This window comes from Saccopteryx leptura, chromosome 1 (genome assembly GCF_036850995.1).
Source record: "Saccopteryx leptura isolate mSacLep1 chromosome 1, mSacLep1_pri_phased_curated, whole genome shotgun sequence".
Lineage (NCBI taxonomy): Eukaryota > Metazoa > Chordata > Mammalia > Chiroptera > Emballonuridae > Saccopteryx > Saccopteryx leptura.
This window is the reverse complement of record NC_089503.1, coordinates 341,612,791-341,635,745: the sequence shown is the minus strand read 5'-3', so window position 1 is coordinate 341,635,745 and position 22,955 is coordinate 341,612,791. Positions and strand designations below refer to the sequence as shown.

The following is a 22,955-nucleotide window of genomic DNA, read 5'->3' as shown; positions in this document are numbered from 1 at the left end:
AGACATGACCCCATTGCCACTAGCTTGAGCCCAAAGGTCACTGGCTTGAAGCCCAAGGTTGCTGGCTTGAGCAAAGGGTCACTGGCTCAGCTGGAGCCCCCAGTCAAGGCATATTAAGAAAGCAGTATGAAATGAACAACTAAAAGTGTTGCAACTATGAGTTGATACTTCTCTCTCCCTTCCTGTCTGTCTGTCTCTTGCTAAAAAAAAAAAAAAAAAGACTATAAGACCTAAATTAGATAATAAGAGGGATCCAGAGTGACTACAATTAGGTTATCAAGCGAGATTTGGAGTTGTAGGTGTCAGGGCATTGTTCTATCTTTATATTCTGTTTCTAGATAGGTACTTCCCTTGAGCCCACCCCCATTACAGTGAGAACAGTGTTGAGAACCATTCATGAGGAATATCATCATCTAGAGAAGCCTATAGGGCTGGCTAGATGATGGACACAATCTATGAGAATTCATCCACACTAAAATAGAGCCAAACATGCTGCACATAATAACTAGCTAGCTCATAATTTTAAAGAGAATTTATCCACCAGACTTTTGTTAAAACCGGTAAGGTAGATTTTACTTGAGCTTCTGCAGTAAGGGAGAGACACGTCAGTATAGAAGTGAGCTAAATTTGGCAAAACAAAAGGCAAGAAGATTTTAAAATGATGGGTGTCCTAAAAGAAGTACTTAAGGACATGGTGGGGGTGGTCAATGCGATTAGGTCATCCGTGTCTGTTAGCTGGAGTTTATGGAAGTTGAACTCTCCCACCACAGAGATTAGGACTCAAGAGTCTTATCCTTCTTAATGATTATATTTCAAGGCACAACTCCTTAGATCCTTTAGAAAGACATCCTGGATTGTGAAAGATAAAACCTCAAAAAGATAGAGAAAGGATTTACAGTGACATGTTTTCTAAGGAAAACGCTAAAAAAAATTAGAATTCAGGAACCTATCGTCAGGTTTTGGCTAGACCAAATAAATTCATTAGGCAGCAGTAAGCTTTCTCAGACAGGCATTTTAAGGAGCTGAGGTCATCATTTTAAGAACACAGCCTTGAGCTGACAGAAACTATGTTAGAGTTTGTTCAAGTATCTTAGTGTGAAAGATGGATGATATTGTTTGTGCTGAAAGTTACAGTTCTAAGGGAAAGTTTGAGGCCTTGTCAAGAGGGTTCAAAGGAGTCTGATTGAAGTCTGTTCAAGAAGAGCCTTTTAGCCAAAGCTCCACTGGAGCAAAGTTGGCCCGGGCACTGAGGATGGCTCTGTGGCCTCTGTCTCAGGCGCTAGAATGGCTCTGATTGCGGCAGAGCAACGCCCCAAGATGGACAGAGCATTGCCCCCTGGTGGGCATGCCGGGTGGATCCTGGTTAGGCACATGCGGGAGTCTGTCTGACTGCTTCCCCATTTCCAGCTTCAGAAAAATACAAAAAAAAAACCCCAAAACTTAAGAAAAATAAAATAAAATAAGAAGAGTTTTTGTCAATGACTATGGGAATTAAAAGAAATTTTATCCCTTAATACCAGTGCTCTCAAAGAATAAAATGAAAGCTGTTGATTTTTCACTATATTAAAAATACCTAATCGTCCAGATTTACGCTTGTTGTGAAAAGCAAGAGTCAGATTCAGTGAACTTGAGATGTCTGCATGTAGCAGATACACCCATCACCTTTAGAATTTGAGCAACACAAAACATAAATATTTTATCTAAATAGGCAGGTGAGGGAAGTACAGTTGTCTGTTATTTATTACATTTAATGGCAGTCATTATGTATTGTATATGTGTATTTTATATACTGTATGTTAAACATGCCCTTAGGCACACTTATGACTATATGGGGAAAGGGAGAGAGACCTTGCTATTGTGTTTTATATGTTATGGTGCTGTAATCCTCAAAAATATAAATCAGTTTTCAAATCAACAGTGCTCTACATGCTAATTAAACAGTACATTCACTGGTATGGAGTCAGAGAACAGAGTATCAGCCATCTCCTGGTGCATTCTTGTCTTACTAGGCAATATTTTTTTTTCTAAAGTTGGAAATGAGGAGGCAGTCAGACAGACTCCTGCATGCGCCCGGCTGGGATCCACCCAGCATGCCCACCAGGGGGCAATGCTCAGCCCATTTGAGGCGTTGCTTTGTTGCAACCAGAGCCATTCTAGCACCTGAGGCAGAGGCTTCAGAGCCACTCTCAGTGCCTGGGCCAACTTTGCTCCAATGGAGCCTTGGCTGCGGGAGGGGAATAGAGAGACAGAGAGGAAGGAGAGGGGGAGGTGTGGAGAAGCAGAGGGTGCTTCTCCTGTGTGCCCTGGCTGGGAATCGAACTTATGACTGCATCATAATTTGTCTACAATTTCAAAATAAAACATATTAAAACATTTATTTTAATCATAAAATTTATGCAAAACTTATTTAAATTCTATTCAGTCAAAAACTTGCATTTGTAGCTCTTGTGCTTGTATACTTGTTGAGGACAATCTCATTTGATACTCCACCAGTAGTCTGCTCGTCACTAACAGCTCCAAGATTTTTGGGAAACTTATCAAGGTGACTATTCAGGATGTGAATCTTAACCCTCATGTTACATCCGATGTTGTGGAAAGCCAACAGCATCGTTTGAACCAGAAGTTCATAGTTTTCTGCTTTTCTGTTGCCAAGGAAGTTCTTTGTAACTGCCACAAAAGTCTGCCATGCTGCTTTCTCCTCCTTATTCATCTTCCTGGCAAATTATTTGTCACATATGAGGGTTCGCATTTGAGGTCCATTGAATACACCTGCTTTTGTCTTCTTGAAAGACAAGGTGGCCCTGGCCGGTTGGCTCAGGGGTACAGCGTGGGCCTAGCGTTCAGGAGTCCCGGTTTCGATTCCCGGCCAGGGCACACAGGAGAAGCGCCCATCTGCTTCTCCACCCCTCCCCTTCTCCTTCCTCTCTGTCTTCCTCTTCCCCTCCCTCAGCCAAGGCTCCATTGGAGCAAAGTTGGCCCGGGCGCTGAGGATGGCTCTGAAGCCTCTGCCTCAGGTGCTAGAATGGCTCTGATTGCAACAGAGCAATGCCCCAGATGGGCAAAGCATCGCCCTCTGGTGGGCATGCCGGGTGGATCCCAGTTGGGCGCATGCGGGAGTCTGTCTGACTGCCTCACCGTTTCCAACTTAAGAAAAATACAAAAAAAAAAAAAAAAGAAAGAAAGACAAGGCAGGAAAAGCAGAAATAATATGTTGAAAGCATTCACTTTCTCTGTTCAAAGTCTGAACAAACTGCTTCATTAAGCCAAGTTTGATGTGAAGTGGGGAAAAAATGATCCTATCTCGATTAACTACAGGTTCATTCACAATATTTTGCATTCATACTTCCAGAGCTTTACATTTCAGCCATTCCTTCTGTGCCCAGTGTTTCTCCGAACTTGGCTGTCCTACAAACACAGAAAGCAAGGATACTTCGTGAAACTTCTCAGTTGTCCTGGCAGAAAATTTACCATTTTAAGATCAACACAAATGATCCAGTCATGCTCCTCATACGTCATAAAGTCGAGGACAATTTTTATGTCATTATTACTAAGTCATTCAATTCAGGTTGGCTAAACTGCTGAGGGGTTAATGACTGCTTGGCATCAGAAGAAGACCCTTCAGATTCTACAACCATTTCCTCATGCTTTTTATCAAAATACACTTGATCACCATGTTCACTTTCTTTGTCCTTAGAAGAAATAAAACCATTGAAAACTGGAACTGGGAGTGTCTCAAGTGTGGGATAGGTCATATTGCTGAAGGAATATTAGGATATGCGATCATATGCTGTTTTTTCTTGCTGATGTTCTTTGTATGGATCAGACAGAAATAACGGTCACTGCGGTCATCCTTAGATTCACACCAAACCATGGGACTACTAAAAGGCATTCCTTTGCGTTTTCCTTTTGTCCAGTTACTAAGCATATTATCACAATTATGACACACTATATGAGGAGCCCAATTCTTGTCTTGATCACCAAGGGGAACTTGAAAATAGGCAATATATGCACATGTCACAAATGATGAAAGATTGTGTCTTTGACGTTGAAGTGTGTAACAACCACATATATAATAGAAGGTGTCAGGACTATTCTTACATTTACGCCTACTTGAAGAATCCCTGATTCAATCTTAAAACAAAATAAGAGGGGTTTTTTTTTATCAGATAATAATTTTTTACATTTAAAAAATTATTTAAATGTAAAAAATTATTTTTTTTACATTTAAAAACAAATACAATTATGTAAAAGTGATGTTTGTAAAACAATAATTGCCTGTGGTTATGTTCAATCCAAGAGTCATTGCCCTTTAACTCCAATTTAAAAACCAATGCATGGCATTAACTGTAACAAAAAGAAATTAAAATTGCATAAAAACTAGAGCATGCACCCAAAAAACGGATTTCAGATTTGGAATCAGCAATGCAGAAATATCTAGAAACAGTTCTAAAACCTCATGCAACAGAAAATGAAAAAAAAAAAAATGTTCCCCAGTGTTATCAACAGATTTCTCAACAGAAACTCTACAAGCTAGAAGAGAATGAACCCCAATATTTAAAGTTCTGAAAGAGAGATACTTCCAGCCAAGAATACTGTACCCATCAAAGCTATCCTTCATATACAAAGAAGAAATAAAAACATTCACAGATGCAGAAAAGATGGGAAAATTTATCACCAGAAAACCCCCAATTCAGGAAATACTAAAGGGGGTTTTCTGACCAGACACAAAGGACAAAACTACAAGTAAAAGCTCCATCAAGATGGCAATAAAAACAAGATTAATCTGTGACAAAGAAACCAAAAAGGGGAGAGGACAAAGATTAACAGTAGCAAAGGAGGATAGAATGCAGAAGCACTCATGAGATAATGTACTACAATGAACATGATATGTATCCTTCCCATTACTTAATGGTAACCACCCCTAAAAAAAAACACCACAGAAGCACATGGCTTAAAAAGAGAAGTAACAGAGAAAAGAAGTATGGATTACAACCAAACAAAAACAAATGATAGAAAAATAAAAGAGAAGAACCAAACAAGATACAAAACCATCAAAAATCAATATATATATAGCCTGACCACTGGTGGCGCAGTGGATAGAGCATTGGACTGGGATGCCGAGGACCCAGGTTCGAGACCCCAAGGTCACCAGCTCAAGCGTGGGCTCATCTGGTTTGAGCAAAAATCCCACCAGCTTGAACTCAAGGTTGCTGGCTCCAGCAAGGGGTTGCTCAGTCTGCTGAAGGCTATGTTCAAGGCACATAGGAGAAAGCAATCAATGAACAACTAGGGTGTTGCAACACACAATGAAAAACTAATGATTGATGCTTCTCATCTCTCTCTGTTCCTGTCTGTCTGTCCCTGTCTATCCCTCTCTGACTCACATTCTGTCTGTGTAAAAAAAAAAAAAAATCAATATATAAAATGGCAATAGGAAACCCTCAAATGTCAATAATTAGACTAACCGTAAATGGATTGAACTCACCAATGAAAAGACACAGAGTAGCAGAATGGATTAAAAAAGAAAATCCAACTGCATGCTGCCTACAAAAAACACATCTAAGCTATAAGGATAAAAACAAATTCAAAGTGAGAGGTTGGAAAACAATACACTAAGCAAATAACATCCAAAAAAAGCAGGTGTAGCAATACTCATATCTAACAATGCTGACTACAAGACAGCAAAGGTAATCAGAGACAAAAATGGACATTTCATAATGACAAAGAAGACAATGAATCAAGAAGACATAACACTTCTTTATATATTCACCAAACCAAGGAGCACCAAAATATATAAGACAGCTACTGACCGACCTAAAAACAAAAATGACAAAAATACAATCATACTTGGAGCCCTCAATACACCACTGATGGCTCTAGATCATTCATCCAAACAGAAAATCAATAAAGAAATATTGGCCTTAAATGAAACACTAGAACAATTGGATATGATAGACATCTACAGGACATTTCATCCCAAAGTGCCAGAGTATTCATTTTTCTCTAGTGTACATGGAACATTCTCAAGAACTGACCATATGTTGGGCCACAAAAATAACATCAACAAATTCAGAAAGATTGAAATTATATCAAGCATATTTTCTGATCATAAAACCTTGAAACTAGAATTCAAATGCAAAAAAGAGGTAAACAAACCCACAAAAATGTGGAAACTAAACAACATACTTTTTAAAAATGAGTGGGTCAAAGAAGAAATAAGCACAGAGATCAAAAGATACATACAGACGAATGAAAATAACAATACAACATATCAGAATCTTTGGGATGCAGCAAAAGCAGTAATAAGAGGGAAGTTCATATCCCTACAGGCCTATATGAACAAACAAGAGAGAGCCTAAGTAAACCACTTAATTTCACATCTAAAGGAACTACGAAAAGAAGAACAAAGACAACCCAAAACCAGCAGAAGAAAGGAAATAATATAAATCAGAGCAGAAATAAATGAAATAGAGAACAGAAATGCTATAGAAAAAAATTAATAAAACAAGGAGCTGGTTCTTTGAAAAGATCAACAAAATTGACAAACCCTTGGCAAGATTCACCAAGGAAAAAAGAGAAAGAACTCATATAAACAAAATCCAAAATGAAAGAGGAGAAATCACCACGGACACCGTAGATATACAAAGAATTATTGTAGAATACTATGAAAAACTATATGCCACCAAATCTAACAATCTAGAAGAAATGGATAAATTCCTAGAACAATACAATCTTCCTAGACTGAGTCATGAAGAAGCAGAAAGCCTAAACAGACCCATAAGCAGGGAGAAAATAGAAACAACTATCAAAAACGTCCCCAAAAATAAAAGACCAGGGCCGGATGGCTATACTAGTGAATTCTATCAAACATTCAAAGAAGACTTGGTTCCTATTCTACTCAAAGTCTTCTAAAAAATTGAAGAAGAAGCAATACTGCCAAACACATTTTATAAGGCCAACATAACCCTCATACCAAACCCAGCAAGGACAACACAAAAAAAGAAAACTACAGACCAATATCTCTAATGAATACAGATGCTAAAATACTAAACAAAATACTAGCAAATCAAATACAACACATGAAAAAAATATATAATTCATCATGATCAAGTGGGATTCATTCCAGAATCACAAGGATGGTTCAACATACTTAAAACGGTTAACATAATGCACCATATCAACAAAACAAATAACAGAGACCATATGATCTTATCAATCGATGCAGAAAAGGCATTCGATAAAATACATCATTTTATGTTTAAAACACTTAACAAAATGGGTATAGAAGGAAAATATCTCAACATAATAAAGTTCATCTATGATAAACCATCAGCTAACATCATATTAAATGGTATAAGACTGAGGACTTTTCCCCTAAAATCAGGAACAAGACAAGGTTGTCCACTCTCTCCACTCTTATTCAACGTAGTGCTGGAAGTTCTAGCCAGAACAATCAGACAAGAGAAAGACATTCATATTGGGAAAGAAGAAGTAAAGGTTTCAGTTTTTGCAGATGATATAATACTATACATCAAAACCCCCAAAGACTCTACAAAAGGACTACTAGAAACAATAAACCAATACAGTAAGGTCGCAGGATACAAAATTCCATTGCCTTCCTATATGCCAACAATGAAACATCAGAAAACGAGCTAAAAAAAAAATCCCCTTTATGGTTGCAACAACAAAAAAAATAAAATACTTAGGAATAAAGATAACAAAGAATGTAAAGGACCTATATAATGAAAACTACAAAACATTGTTAAGGGAAATAAAAAAAGATACAGTGAAATGGAAAAATAGTCCTTGTTCTTGGACAGGAAGAATAAATATAGTCAAAATGACTATATTATCCAAAGCGATATACAAATTTAATGCAATTCCCATCAAAATTCCAATTTCATTTTTTAAAGAAATGGAACAAAAAATCATCAGGTTTACATGGAACTATAAAAAACCCCGAATAGCCAGAGCAATCCTAAGGAAAAAGAACGAAGCTGGGGGCATTACAATATCTGACTTCAAATTATATTATAGAGCCACGATAATCAAAACAGCATGGTATTGGCAGAAAAATAGACACTCAGACAAATGGAACAGAATAGAAAGCCCAGAAATAAAACCACATGTATATGGTGAAATAAGTTTTGATAAAGGTGCCAACAACACACAATGGAGAAAAGAAAGCCTCTTCAACAAATGGTGCTGGGAAAACTGGAAAGCCACATGCAAAAGAATCAAACTCAACTACAGGTTGTCCCCTTGTACTAAAATTAATTCAAAATGGATCAAAGACCTAAATATAAGACCTGAAACAATAAATTACATAGACGAAAACATAGGTACTAAACTCATGGATGTTGGTTACAAAGAGCACTTTGTGAATTTGACTCCAAAGGCAAGGGAAGTGAAGGCAAAGATAAATGAATGGGACTACATCAGACTAAGAAGCTTTTGCACAGTAAACGAAACTGACAACAAAACAAACAGACAGCCAACTAAATGGGAGATGATATTTTCAAACAACAGCACAGATAAGGGCCTAATATCCAATATATACAAAGAACTCATAAAACTCAACAACAAACAAGCAAACAATCCAATAAAAAAAAATGGGAAGAGGACATGAACAGACACTTCTCCCAGGAAGAAATACAAATGGCCAACAGATATATGAAAAGATGCTCATCTTCAGTAGCTATTAGAGAAATGCAAATCAAAACTACAATGAGATATCATCTCACATCTGTTAGATTAGCTATTATCAACAAGACAGGTAATAGCAAATGTTGGAGAGGCTGTGGAGAAAAAGAAACCCTCATCCACTGTTGGTGGGAATGTAAAGTAGTACAACCATTATGGACGAAAGTATGGTGGTTCCTCAAAAAATTAAAAATAGAACTACCATATGACCCAGCAATCTCTGTACTGGGAATATACCCCCATAACTCAAAAACACTGGTACATAAAGACACATGCAGCCCCACGTTCATTGCAGCATTTTTCACAGTGGCCAAGACATGGAAACAACCAAAGAGCCCTTCAATAAATGACTGGATAAAGAAGATGTGGTACATATACACTATGGAATACTACTCAGCCATAAGAAATTATGACATCGGATCATTTATGACAACATGGATGGACCTTGATAACATTATACTGATTGAAATAAATAAATCATAAAAAACTAAGAAATATATGATTCATACATATGTGGGACATAAAAATGAGACTCAGGGTCATGGACAAGAAAGAGTGTGGTGATTATGGGGCGGGGGGGGGGGGAAAGAAAGGGGCACAAAGAAAACCAGATACAAGGTGATGGAAGACTATATGACTTTGGGTAATGGGTATGCAACATAATCAAATGTCAAAATAACCTGGAGATGTTTTCTCTGAACCTATGTACCCTGATTGATCAATGTCAGCCCATTAAAATTAATAGTAAAAAAAGTTAATACTATGTCACTAAAGTGAATTACATAACATCTTATTTATGTCTTTAGAGATGATTACACAGTATCCATAAAGTGTTATGAGCAAATGGCATATGACATAAACATCAGCAAAATTCAAATGGAAAGTCAGTTTATTCAGAATGTAAAACAATTTTGTAAGAGATTTCTATTTCCCACTTCCCTATGGCCTTCCACAGTGACTTTTTGTTTCTGGTGGATGTCAAAGATGATTGCATGTTAGGCAACCTAATTCTAACATTAGAGATACGACTTAGTTCATCAACAACTACCACCCGTGTGACCATCTCTCTTTTCCTATTTGCAATAACTTCCAAGCTGCCACCTTCATGCTGTTCTCATTACTAATTTAGATACATCTAGACAAAGCTCATTAGGATCCTGCACCAAGAGTTACAAACAAACAAACAAACAAACAAACAAACAAAAATTCCTGTAGGTGTGTAGCAGTAGCTAGAGGAGCCCCAAGCCCAAGGATGGTTCTTTGTCATTGCTCTTAAAGTGTGTTGTCTGATTTTGTCCATTACACAGCAGGGCCTAATGAGTGTAGCCTGAGATCAAGATTTACAGGGTTCATTCCTGCCCCTGCAGCAGATTTTGAGTAACCAAAAAGGGAATACTTAACAGATATGTTTGTATCAGCAAAATGTAGTAGTTTAAAACATCCCTATTTAGTAATAAACCTGTTTTATAAGGGTTCAAAATTTCCACTTGCTCAGTCTCATCCACCCATTTTTTTCAGCTCCTTACTCATATTCTGATGGCTTCCTTCCTCTGTCACATCCATAGTATTTTTTTTGTTTTGCTTTACTCATTTTTAATTGTAATAAAAGATATATAACATAAAATTTACATCTTAACTCTATTTAAGTGTATAGTTCAGTAGTGTTAGGTACCTTCACATCATTGTGCAATCAACGTTTGCAACTCTCTCAATTTGTAGAACTGAAACTTCATGACCATTAAACAACTCCTTATTCACCCCTTCCCCACCCTACCCCTGGCAAACACCATTCTGTTTTCTTTCTATATAAATTTGACTTCCTCATATAAGTGGAATCATACAGGTTTTTTTATGACTGGCTTATTTCATCTAGCATAACGTTCATCCATGTTATGGCATATGTCAGAATTTAGCTCCTTTTAAAAGCTGAATAGTACTCCACTGTATGTATACTCCACTGTTTTCCCATTCATTCTTTGATGGACACTTGGGTTACTTTCACCTTTTGGCTATTGCGAATAATGCCACTATGAACATGTGTGTATAAATCTCTCTTAAAGAGCCTGCTTTTGGGTATATACTTATAAAAAGAATGGCTAGATCAGAAGATAATTCTATTTTTAATTTTTTGAAGACCACCATACTGCTTTTCATAGCAGGTGCATGCTTTTATATTCCCATCAGCAATGCACAAAGTTCCAAGTTTTCCACATTCCCACCAACACTTGTTATTTTCTGTTTTTCTGATGGACTGAATTCCCCACTCCCAAACTCCAAATTCTTATGTTGAAGTCCCAACCCCAGTAAACAAGACTGTAACTACATTTTGAGATAAGGCCTTTAAGAGTTAATGGAATTAAAATGAGGCCATCAGGGTGAGCCCTAATTCAATCTGACTGGTGTCCTTATGAGAAGAGAAGGTTAGGACACACAGACAGAAACCAGGCAGGTGTACATACACATGGAGAAAAGGCCATATAGGGACACAGTGAAAAGATTGCCACCTGCAAGCCAAGGACAAAGGACTCAGAAGAAACCAAACTTTCCAACACTTTAGAACTTCTAGCCTTCAGACTATGAGAAAATTAATTTTTGCTGTTCAAGATACCCAGTTCATTGTATTTTGTTAGGAGAGCCCTAGCAAAGTAATACAGTAGCCATCCTAATGGCTCATTGTGGTTGTGATTTCCATTTGTGATGAGCACCTTTTCATGTACTCATTGGACATTTGCATATCCTCTTTTGAGAAATAGCTATTCAAGCAATTGAATATAGCTTGAATTTGCCCATTAGTCAATAGAAGTGTTGCTTTCTTTGTTGTTAAGCTGTAATTATTTACATATTCTGGATGTCAAGACTTTATTAAATGTAAGATTTGCAAATGTTTTCATTCATGCTGTGTTGATTGTCCTTTAATACACAAATATTTTTAATTTTGATGCAGTCCATTTTATCTATTTTTCCTTTTTTTGCCTGTTTTTGGTGTTATATACAAGAAATTCTTGCCAAATTAAAAGTCATGAATTTTTCCCTCTGTTTCCAAGGCTTTTATAGTTATAGCTCTTATGTTTAGGTTGTTGATCAAATTTGAATTTTTGTGTAAGTAGGGCCCACTTTATTCTTTTGCATGTGCATATCCAATTTCCCAAAGCTGTTTTTAGGACCCATCTTCTTATATTCAAAGTGAACTATGAGAAACCAATACTTGGGAAATGGTCTTGACTAAGTTTGTAATTCTCTAAGAGCAAGTTTCTAGGCTCCCCATCTGGATTTCTGCTGTGACAAAGCAGGGTGACAAGATGCTAGTTGGAAGTATGACTTTCACCAAGTAGAGCTCCCAGTTAGACAAGAGCTTGTGCTAAGCACACTAAAGACACTTCAAGTCAGATTTCTCCATTTCCCAGAACTCCCAGGGCTGCCCCAAATATCCTTCATTGTCTCAAGGACTATTGCCTCTTAAGCACCACTTAAAATTTCTCTCAACTCCACCTCTTATTGTAGTGCTTCCTCGTTGGTTTGAACTGGCTCTGATGCAGTGAGGTCCCTTGGGATCTCTGCACTCATACCACACAACCTGGAAGTTCAGGGGAGTCAACACCCATGGGCTCACTCTTGACCAGTGGAATGTGGCAGGTGATGGGCAAATGTTTCTTCCTTTCATCTTCTAGTTAGAGTTCTCAGGTGTACTTAATAGGGCTTCTCCAGGCAGAGTCCAGCACCTGTTACCTGTAGCAGTGGCTAACTTGACAAAATATCCTTGTTTGGCATCTCCTCTGTTTGACTCCCACTGTGCCCGGCTTCTACATGGAATCTCCAATCTCAAATAGAATACAATCATACAAACCTTTGTCTCAGGCTAAGACAGGCATTATGGGGTAACAGAGTACCTTGCTCCTGATAAAATGTCTACCCACCCACATGGATGGCCTTCTGACTTGTTTCTTTGACTAAGAAGGGATGGAGGGAACCAGAAGAGATAATGGAGAATATAGAGCTGAATTTCTATAAATAGTAATAAATTTCTTATAACTCACTCTTTTATCAGTATAAGAGATGGAACTATCTCAAAAATCTTCACATCAACTCCTTCCAAGTGCCACAATGTAAAGAAAATAATGGCGCTGGCTTGCTAACTCAGCTCAGAGCATCATCCAAAAACACCAAGGTTGTGGGTTTGATCTCCAGTCAAGGTCTGTATGAGAAGTGACCAATGAACGCACAACTAAGTGGGCCAACAAATAAATGCTTCTCTCTCTCTCTCTTCCCCTTCCTCTCTTTGTCTTTCTAAAATCAATCAGTAAGTTTAAAAACTTTTTAAAGAAAAACGTAAACAAATTAAGTTCCTTCATGCACTTATTTCTCAGTACACCATTTGTTACATGTTGCAAAATCTCTACTTTGCGAGTCAACCAGGAAGCTGGTCCATAAGGAACCTTGTTGAAGCAGACGGTGTGGCAGTTTCCTGGCAAGTTAAACAGTGTACTGAATGACACAGACACATAGTTTCATTTAATGATAGGAACAGAAGGAAAATGAGGACATGGGTCTTTAGGGAAGATCTCTGAGCAAGGAGTCAGGAAACTCAGGCTCTGGTCAGCTCTGTCACTAACACAAATAACAGCTCATAGACTCTCCTGGACCTCACCCTCTTCTGCCAGCTCACCCAGAAAGCAGGAGCCTTGGTTTTGGTTTCAGTTGGACTTCCAGGAGCTACACCTGGACAGGTCAGAACATGATGAGAAGAGAGGATCTTACATAAAATTGGTCTCTGGTAACAAAAGAATTGTCTGAGGTCAGCTGTGCAGAAGCAAAGGCAGAGTCTGCTATTAGATAGCCCAGAAGAAGGAACAGATTAAGGCAGCATCCCTACGTCAAAGCCCGAACAGATGTCCTACAAGCCCATGCATAGAGCAGGTCCCCTATTCTGGCGCTCGGCAGCCACAACTAGAGGTGGGAAATGAACGGATAAGGACATCATTACAGTTCAGATTGTCACTCCTTTGGATTCCGGGACCCTTGTTACTCAAAGCGGGATCCATAAACTAACAATCTTGGCATCATCTACAAACTGGTTAGACATGCAGAACTTTTGTATCCATCCCAGATCAACTGAATTAGAACCTGCGTTTTAAACAAGATCTCTGGTCGAGGCTCATGTACATTAAAGTTTAAAAAGTATTGTCAGTGAATCAGTTGTTTTAGTATATTGTTTATTGGCAATTTGGCTCATGGTTTTCAACTCCCTCAAGCATGTTGGGAAGTCTGTGGAGGCATTTTGGTTGTCGTCATGACCGTAAAGTTTACTGGCATTGAGTGGGCATATGCCAGGATGCTACCCAGCCTTCAGCATGTGGGATGATCCCTCAAAGCAAGGAACAGTCCCGACCAGATGCCAATGGTGTTCCTGATAAGAACCATGTTAGTTTATTTCTTAATCTTGTAAAAGAAGCATTTGGACTACAGGGATCCTAATCTTCCTCCCTGCTCTAAGAATCTTTTGTTCTACCACTATCTTCACTCTGCTTTAGAAAGTGTTCAGTGCTGCCTTCTCTCCCTCTAATTATGGCTCCTGTAAGCCCAGGTCATTTTCATTCAGACCATCTAGGGAAACCAGAGACTACCCTTACTGAACATAAATTCATATCACTCTCCCTGTTAAATATAACTCTCCCATTCTGGTTTGAATTCAAAGAGCCCTGTGAGTCAATTTAATATATTTGTGCTGCTGATGGTGATCACATAAAGTAGTCTGGAAATACTTGAAGTCAGCAAAAAATCTTTTACTAGTTCGCAGTTAAAGATGATCATTGCCCTGTCAGAGTCAGCTGACCGGGCACCCCCCCCTCCTCTTACCACATCCGTCCGTCCCGTTCAGATTAACTGCACGTCTGGCTGGGATGGCCTAGAAATAGGAACACTAGAGGAGAAGCATCCTCCAGCAGCTGTTTTTGTTTTATTTTTTTATTGATTGATTTAGGGAGAGAGGAAAAAAAGAGAAAAAGAGAAGGGTGAGGAACACTGGTTTGTTGTTCCCCCAATTCATTCACTCACCTGTTAACTCTGTATGTGCCTGACTGGGGGTAGAACCCCCAACCTTGGCCTGTCAGCCTGGGCCCTTCAGCAGCTGTTTAACATTTTTTTTTTTTAAAGAGAGAACAACAGGCAGCAAAACGTGAAGGGTCCTAAGCAGGCGAGCCTGACAACAGTGAGGTCTCTCCGACCCTGTGGGTCTGGTGAAGGAGATTAAGTAAAACTAGAAATGGTAGAATCATAGGAGAATCTGAGTATAAACAATTGGGCTGCTCTTGGGTGTGGTATTCCTATCTGAAAATGAAAAAGTGAATTAATTACTATTTAATCCCATTGTAAAAGCATTTATTGAAAAATGTGAACTTTTTAGATGAAAGGTAGTGTTTAGCTCTATGGCTATTAGTGTCCATTATGTGCTATATTTGACACACACAACAGATACCAAAAGTTAAGAAATTAAGATATTTTCTATCACTACAGCTAAAAGAAAAGGGAGTATCTTAGAAGAGATTAGTTGTCTTCAGATTCTGTCCAGCAGTATCTGTCAGTGCACTCACCACATAATCTTCTGGCTTCAAGAAATAATGATATCAATGAAAAGCGCAGCCTTTTGATAGCTGGTGCTCACACACACCTCCCCTACTTGTCCCTGTTGGCTGTTGGCTGCTGAGCAAAGCAAACAAAGAGATGCTGTTGGAGACAGGAGATTTGTCTGTGGCTCAGACTCTAAGTCTTCAATAATGTACTCATTATGACCCCAGTGTAATTCTGGTCTGCAGCATGAGAGAAGATGTTGGTTTGTAAAGGCAGTTAAAAATAATAAAAACATGCCTTAACATTTTATTATAGCATAAAATGTGTAATTTCACATGATTTGTCAGCCCTTTTTAAAGTTTCTTCTTTACTGATTTGGGGGATTCTATGATCCACATGTTTGCATAAACAATATGTATAATACATTTGCTACAATATTCAGTTTCATCTTCTTTAAAGTGGAAATGAAGACTAAAGACACTTATGGGCCTGACCTGTGGTGGCGCAGTGGATAAAGCGTCAACTTGGAAGTGCTGAGGTCACCAGTTCGAAACCCTGGGCTTGCCTGGTCAAGGCACATATGGGAGTTGATGCTTCCAGCTCCTCCTGCCTTCTCTCTCTGTCTCTCTCTCCTCTCTCTCCCTTTCTGTCTCTCTCTCCTCTCTAAAAATGAATAAATAAAAAAAAAGACACTTATGAAACAATCTTGGTGTAGACTCTAAATTTTTACTTACTGTTTTCTAATTTTTATAATTGTCTTAACTATTTTGACAACATTTTTTTAAAACTATCAAATCTTTCCAGGAATTGTCAATTTAGTTTTTGTAAAACAATAACTCTTTTTCTTTTTACATTCATATATGTATATACATTTTCATTATATTAGGTTACATAATGACAGATTCAAAAGGCATGAAACAAGTTAAGGAATCAACACAGCCAACTCTTAAATAAGCTTATCACTGAAAATGTGGGAATAGTAGTATGGTGCATATGAGTGAGCAGCCTTCTAACCACCAGCATTTGTCAGGCCATCAAGATGTAAGCCTGTTAGTAAGGGAATGGAGAAGACCAGTTAACCTGGGAAACAAGTGTTTCAGCTGTCTGTTATGGACTGAATATCTGTAACCCACCACCCACTCACCCAATTCAAATCTTGAAGCCCTAACTCCCAGTGTGGCTATATTTGAAATAAAGAAGTAATTAAAAGTTAAATGAGGTCATAGGGCTGGAGACTTGGTCTGATAGGATTAGTTCCTCATGAGAAGAGACACCAGAGGAGAGCTCAGCTGCTGTCCACCATGTGAGGACACGGCAGGAAGGTGCTGTCGGCAAACCAGACACCAACCCTACAGGACCTTGATCTGGAACTCCAAGCCTCAAGAACTGTGGGAAAGTAAACTTCTGTTTCTAAGCTGCCCAGCTTGTGGTATTTTGTTATGGGAGCCTGAGCAGACTAATGCATTCTTCTTTTATACTTAATATTTGATTCTATGTCTTTGGTTCTGAGGAACACTTACCAGCAAAGTTCAGCTAGGTTCAGCTGGAAAACTGACAAAGTGTAGAGTCTAAACCAGTGGTTCTCAAAGCATGCGCCAGGGTACACTGGTGCACCCTAGATTTCCAGGTGCGCCCTATGGTATTCCAGAGAAATATGTGCCTGTTGGGGACCAAAAAACCAACAGGGTTTTTGGAGTTTAGATTTTGGGGGGAGAGAGGTGTGGGGAATTGGCTGTAAGCTGACAGTCTGCCCGACCCCCCACCTCACTTGCCTGATTAGGTTGCAAAAGGCTGTTAGGCTGTGGTGCTGGATTGTTTACACTACCCCCCATGTTCCCTGGAAAGACTGGAGGCAAGTTTCTTCTATCCTTTTTTGGTGTAAAGTTAAGATGATATGTATGGTGGGGGTTTTCTGCACTTGGTAAAATTCTTGGGTTGCCTTGGAAACATGATCAAAGATCTCACTAATTTGCTAATGACCCACTTTGCCCTATAAATAAAGCAAGATGCAGCTTTTGGGCATGCTTTGTTCTTGCCAGCAGCAATTACAAGGCCCTCCCAAACCCGTATTTTCTTAATTCTGCATATTTTCTTAATTCCGCACTGTTCACTAGGGACCTGGAATTACTAGCTGCCGCTGGTTCACAGCATGTGTCCCGATATAAAAATAAATATGGTTACTCTATTATACTATTTCATTATGGAAATACCACTCTTTTTGTTAACACATCATTATTATATTTATTATTAACACATCATTACATATTATTTTAAGATAAATACATCCAAGTAAAATGGATAGGTTTCTCAAAAAGAAGAGTGATATTGAAGAATCCAATTCTGGAAGTGAACAAAAAGTTAAGTGTAAATAAAATAGAACTTGAAGGCTGATGGGCAGAATTTAATTTATAGCATTTTCCATCACTTAACACTGAATAATACGATTGGATTAGAAACCCATTCGTGGAAGCTTCAAGTGATTTTGGTTTAACATTAATAGAAGAAGATGAACTGGCAGCTATATCCACTGATCGTGGATTGATGATTAAACATTAAGAATTGTCTCTTGAAGCCTTTTGGATTTCTATAAAAGAAGAATATGTGGCAATATCTAAAAAAGCTTTGAACATTTTACTATAATTTTCAACATCCATAAATATGTGCACGAGGATTTTCTACCCTCAACACAATTAAGAGTAAAAGAGAGGAATTCTTCAATGTGTTGATAAGGAAATGAGAGTTTGCCTTTCAAATATATGCCCAAACATTGAAGAAATTGCTAGGGCACATCAGGCTCATGTTTCTCTTAAACACAAGAATGGAAAAACTTAATACATTTGTGCCAGGACCTGCTGAATTTACTAAATCTTACTAAGAATGTATCTATATATATATAAAAAGATAACTATTTTGTCTTTTTTTTTGTTTTTTAACCCGTTTTTTACAAAGTCTAAAAAGCATAACTCAAAAAATGTAACATAAAAACATTTTTAATGTCAGAATAAATTTAATTTTGTTGTATTTATTGCATTTAATTACCATAAAAGCACGCTTGGATTTTATGTATTTTTTTAATATTTGAGTTAATTATTATAACATATTTCTCAGAAATTGTATGTAGTGCACCTATAATTATTTGTAGGATTTTAAATGCACCCTGACTTCAAAAAGTTTGAGAACCACTGGCCTAAGCTAATAGGTCAGATAAATAGCATATTCAGGCCCTGGCCTGTTGGCTCAGCGGTAAATCTTCGGCCCAATGTGTGGAAGTCCCTGGTTCGATTCCCGACCAGGGCACTCAGAAGAAGCACCCATCTGCTTCTCCACCCTTCCTCCTCTCCTTTCTCTGTATCTCTCTCTTCCCCTCCTGTAGCCAAGACTCCATTGGAGCAAAGTTGGCCTGGGAGCTGAGGATGGCTTCATGGCCTCAGCCTCCGGTGCTAGAATGGCTCCAATCGCAGTGGAGCTATGCCCCAGAGGGGCCAAGCATTGCCCCTGGTGGGCATGCTGAGTGGATCCTGGTCTGGCGCATGAGGGAGTCTGTCTGTCTGCCTCTCTCCCCTCCTTGCTTCTCACTTCAGAAAAATACAAAAAAAACCCCAGCATATTCAATTATACTTAAGGCAAATATTAGAATGTTTTTACATGTCTAATTCTAGTTATGAATTATTGATTTGGGCTACTTAAATCAGTTTCTGCACTTATCACTAAAATTTAATCACAGGCTTTTACAGGTTAGACAGTTTTTCTTTTTGCAGTATCTGTTAATAGTCTCATAGTATTACTATAGTTATATTACATAATCAGTATATATAATTAGTATATTAGAATATATATGTATATATATATATTTGACAGAGACAGAGAGAGAGTCAGAGAAAGGGACAGATAGGGACAGACAGACAAGAAGGGAGAGATGAGAAACATCTCAGTTGTTCATTGATTACTTTCTCATATGTGCCTTAACCATGGGCTACAGCAGAGCAAGTGACCCCTTACTCAAACCACTCAAGCCAGAGACCTTGGGCTTCAAGCCAGTGACCCCTGGGCTCAAGCCAGTGACCATGGGGTCATATCTATGATTCCATGCTCAAGCCAGCGACCCCACACTTAAGCTGGTGAGGCTGTGCTCAAGCCAGATGAGCTTGCACTCAAGCCAGCAACCTCGGGGTTTCAAACCTGGGTCCTTGGCATCCTAGTCCCCAGTCCAATGCTCCATCAGCTGCGCCACCAATGGTCAGGCAGTATATATTTTATATAATTAGTATATTAATATATAATACAACTCTAATAATATCATATACATGGTATATATCATAACATATTTCCCCATGTATAAGATGCACCTTGATTTGGGGGCCTGAAATTTGAAAAAAATGTATCACATAAAGTTATTGAACACAAGTTTTATTCATAAAATTCATACAACTCCTTATCACTGTCAAAACTCCCATCCATTAGCTTGTCCTCATCTGTGTCTGATGACGAATCAGAGTCTTCAACAGTGAGGGCAAAAACAAGCGCAAAAAAGCAGGAAATGCAAGTAAAAGAAATCTACAATCACTGTATAAGATGCACCCAGTTTCTAGACCCAAAATTTTTCAAAAAATGGTGCATCTTATACATGGGGAAATGCAGTATATTGTACCATAGACTATATTTATACTATATTACATATAGTAATACTATATATAATATATACCTATTAGATGGCTAAGAGAAATAGATAATAATTAAAAGAAACATCATGGAACTGTCATTATTTTCAAATTCTATGCTTTTGAACATGTAAATATACAAAGGAACCAACAGATAAATGACAATGCAGGCCAAATGCATTCCCCGGGCCCAAACCATCAAAAAACAATTCAAAAATATAGTTTTAAAGACAATATTTATAATAGCAACATAATCTGTCAAGTATCTATCTAGAAAGAGGTCTTTAATAATTATGTAAGGCTCTTATCAAAGAAAAAAAGTGTTTGAAAAAAATATTAAAGAAACAAATGTTCCTGTATGGGAAGATAATAAGACATCAGTTCTCCCCAAATCCAAAATCCACCAGGCTCTTTTGATGAAAGTATTACTCTAACATTCATATGAATGACTAAAGGACCAGGAATTGCTGAAATAACTTTCAATTAGAACAAGGGGGATTCATTCTAAAATATGTATCCTGTATCCCAAAGCTATAGTTAAATAGCTATATAGGACAGTGGGGTTTAAGATGGAGTAAGGTTAGCATGGAGATAGAACAAATAGACTGATGGAGGGCTAATAAACAGATCCATGAATATATGGAAGCTTATTACTTACCAGAAGAGGCATTGCAAGCCAGTGGGGACAGAATGCTGGGATAGCTGGCTGTCCTTATGGAGAAAACATATTTCAATCACTACCTCATATCATTCCTCAAGACAAATTTCAGGTGAATACAAGATGTAACTGTGAATAGAAAAACTTTCAGAAGAAAATACGGAAAATATCTTTAAGGCCTTCAATTAAGAAAGGGTGGTTTTAGGCAAGATTTTAAAACTACACACCATGAAGGATAAAATTAATAAACTAGGACAAGTTAAAATTTAAACAACTCTGTATACCAAATGAAGACAAATTCTAAACTGAAGGTATTTATCACAAGGCATATAACTGATAGAGGTTTAGGATTTAGAACATGTAAAACCCAATCAATTTTTAACAACAACAAAAAGACAAATAGCCCTAAATAAAAAAATATTTTTTTGGCCCTGGCCGGTTGGCTCAGTGGTAGAGCGTTGGCCTGGTGTGCAGAGGTCCCGGGTTCGACTCCCGGCCAGGGCACACAGGAGAAGCGCCCATCTGCTTCTCCACCCCTCCCCCTCTCCTTCCTCTCTGTCTCTCTCTTCCCCTCCCGCAGCCAAGGCTCCATTGGAGCAAAGATGGCCCGGGCGCTGGGGATGGCTCCTTGGCCTCTGCCCCAGGCGCTAGAGGGCTCTGGTCACAACAGAGCGACGCCCCGGAGGGGTGAGCATCGCCCCCTGGTGGACAGAGCTTCGCCTCTGGTGGGTGTGCCGGGTGGATCCCGGTCGGGCGCATGCGGGAGTCTGTCTGACTGTCTCTCCCCATTTCCAGCTTCAGAAAAAAAAATAAATAAAAAAAAAAAAAAAAAAAATATATATATATATATATATATATATATATATATTTTTTTTTTTTTAAGGCCCAAGGCTGGACAGAATGTGATTTCATGGAGAAGAATCCTGAATGAACAACGAGTATAGGAAAGGATGTTCCATCTTATTGGTACATGGTAATCAAGAAATGCAAATTTAAAAAAAATGAGATTCTAGCCTGACCAGGCTGTAGTGCAGTAGGTAGAGCATCAGACTGGGATGTGGAAGACCCAGGTTCAAAACCCTGAGATCGCTAGCTTGAGCGCAGGCTCATCTGGTTTAAGCAAGGCTCACCAGCTTGAGCCTAATGTTGCTGGCTTGAGCAAGGGCTTATTCAGTCTACTGTAGCCCCCTGGTCAAGGCACATATGAGAAAGCAATCAATGAACAACTAAGGTGCCACAATGAAGAATTGATGCTTCTCATTTCTCTCCTTTCCTGTCTGTCCCTATCTGTCCCTCTCTCTGTCTCTGTCACAAAACAAAACAAAACAACAAAACAAAGCCATAATATTCATAAAGTTGAAAAGAGTGAAGCCTGACCAGGCAGTGATGCAGTGGATAGAGCGTTGGCCTGGGACACTGAGGACCCAGGTTCAAAACCCCGAGGTCGCTGGCTTGAGTGTGGGATCATAGACATGACCCATGGTCGCTGGCTTGAGCAAGGAGTCACTGGCTTGGCTGGAGTCTCCTAGTCAAGGGACATATGAGAAAGCAATCAATGAACTAAGGTGACACAACTATGAGCTGATGCTTCTCATCTCTCCCTTCCTGATTGTCTGCCTGTCTCTCTTGTAAAAAAAAAAAAAAAAAAAAAAAAGTGGAGACAATTTAAATTTGGGGGAACTATATGTTATTTCCTATACACAGATAGATCATATTTTATTCTTCTATGTGTCTACACACAGCAGCTAGTCTTACTTTTAACACATAGAAAGGAGAATAATAAAAGCTAATTGTTTAATTAGTAAGAATGACAGCTTGCCATTTAAAACTTCCCGTGGTAAGGTTCATCTTATCTTCCTGAACTATTTATTACTTTCTTACTTGCACTTCATATACCAACAAAACAGAATTGCCTTTCCCCCCTAAACCCATCACTTCCCCTTTACCCATATGTCTGCCTTCCAGTTCATCAGTAGCTATCAAACTTTGACCCATTATCGAGGCTCAAAGCAAGTGTCCCCTCCTTCATGAAGCTTTCTTTCATCTGTCCCAGTCTTTATTGGAAATAATCTTTGCCCCCTGAACTTCCTTAGCACTTACTCAGAATTAAGATGCATGTCACTCTCTACCTTTGCCCTGTGGTGATTTGGGTTCATACTGTGGCTCTCCCTACTCTGCTGTATCTTCCTCGAGGACTTCCTCATTTCCGATTATCCACAGTGCCTGGCAGAATACTCAATACAACAATACTTACATTTTGTAAATTGATTTATTTTTTCTAAATCAATATATGGCTTTTATTGCATCTTTAAAATATCACAAATAAATCTGAGGAATCATTCAGCGTCTTGCTGATTCTATAGCTGGGCAAC

The 22,955-nt window shown here is 38.5% G+C and overlaps 1 pseudogene; it reads right to left on the bottom strand.

The window, feature by feature from the left end:
* The window catches only part of LOC136388431 (acyl-protein thioesterase 1-like), a 43,287-nt pseudogene extending 20,709 nt beyond the window's left edge, over positions 1-22,578 (bottom strand).
* Between the last annotated feature and the right edge of the window lie 377 nt (positions 22,579-22,955).